General features: G+C 36.0%; 1 pseudogene; it reads left to right on the forward strand.

Annotated features, from left to right (window-relative positions):
• Window positions 1-877: 877 nt before the first annotated feature.
• LOC120886031 (small nucleolar RNA U13) lies at window positions 878-997 on the forward strand (annotated as a pseudogene).
• Window positions 998-1,554: the final 557 nt, after the last annotated feature.

A 1,554-nucleotide genomic window follows, 5' to 3' on the forward strand; every position in this document is an offset into this window, starting at 1 on the left:
CCAAACTAATACAATTTATCCTTAAATTTTGTAAAATAAACTCATGGTTATATTCTAGGGTCAGGAATTCGATCAGATTTTTCCCATAATTTAATACATGATCCTCTTTTAAGAATGAATTCTCTTTTGATGATTTTTTTCTAAGAACCAATCATTGGACAAAAGAATCTAGCCTGGGGTCTTGGAGAGAAAGAGAGTAAACATCACCAACTAGCGGGGAGCTTTCTTCTCTTTCTTGGCCCCTCCCTCCCACAACACTGACCTTAGCTATGCAATTTAGAACCTGCCACTAAGAGAAGGATCTCTCTATTCCTTCCCTCCCTATACCCAAGCCTAATGCCCAAGTTTGGGCATTTGTTTTTTCTTTGCATGGAGATAAGAGGGAAACATTTAATAGCCCCATTGAAGCACCTGGAAGGGGCACAGTTTTGATCCATCAACATAAGAAAACATTTCTAGAGAATTAAGGACTAGATTGAAAAGTATACTAATAATGCCTTAAAAATATCAGGGACATTTCCTAAAGAGCGTCAAAGACATCCCTAGACCCTGAGGCATTTGGCTTCTGAATTCTCCTGTGAGTAGAAAGCCCAGTATCCTATCTGCTCTCCCCACCACACTCACCTGGTGATTATTTGACAGAATCTTCTTAATTTTCATTGACATGAAAGTCAAAACTAGCACCAGAAGGGAACAGATCCACCTCTTTTCTGCTCATGACCGAAGAAAAATTCTAGTGGAGACCTCCATATTCCACCAAGACAAGATGGTTCGATGAATTTCCCGGTAGCCACAGTGGCTGCAAAAAGGGGCATGTTGGTACTGAGGTGAATATGCAAGTCAGAAAGGATGCTAAATATCTAACAGGGTGCATGAAATCCTAAAGTTAGGTTCTCTGGGGTTCATAAGCATGATGATGGGGTGTTCACACTTACTGTGTGAAAGTGCTTTCCTCTGAACTTCATTATGGTAATGTTGGCACATAACCCAGCAGATGTAAAGAAAAAAAAACCCTCGAAGTCGTATTTACTATCTTTGATTTCCATTGTATATTCATAAATAATAGCACTTTCTCCAAATAATAAGGCTGCAATTTCAAGGCCAATACTTATTTTACTTTTCTTCAATCCTTTTATTTGATTTTTCAAACAATGTTTTGCAAAAATGTTAGAAAAATAGTGAAATAAGCTTTCAAAACAATTTTTCTAGATTAATTTGCTACACTTGCACTCTCTCATTTCCTCTCCAGATTATTTGAAAGTTGCACACAGCATAACACTTCATCACTAAGTATTTTAACACGACTTTGCTAAAATTAAGGACATTTTTTAAAGAAACCATAATTTTATTATCACATCTTTATTTTCCCCAAAAAGCCAACCCAAAAGCAGCACAATTGGCTGCTTTTGAATCTTTAATTTCTTTTAATTTAGAATAGTTCCCCCACTTCTAAATATTATTTTTCATGATACTAACTTTTTTCTTAAAGGATTCAGGATAGTTGTATCATAGAAAGTCCAACATTTTGGATGTGTTTAATTGTTTTCTTGAACT

This window comes from Ictidomys tridecemlineatus, chromosome 1 (assembly GCF_052094955.1).
Source record: "Ictidomys tridecemlineatus isolate mIctTri1 chromosome 1, mIctTri1.hap1, whole genome shotgun sequence".
In the NCBI taxonomy this organism is placed as follows: Eukaryota; Metazoa; Chordata; class Mammalia; order Rodentia; family Sciuridae; genus Ictidomys; species Ictidomys tridecemlineatus.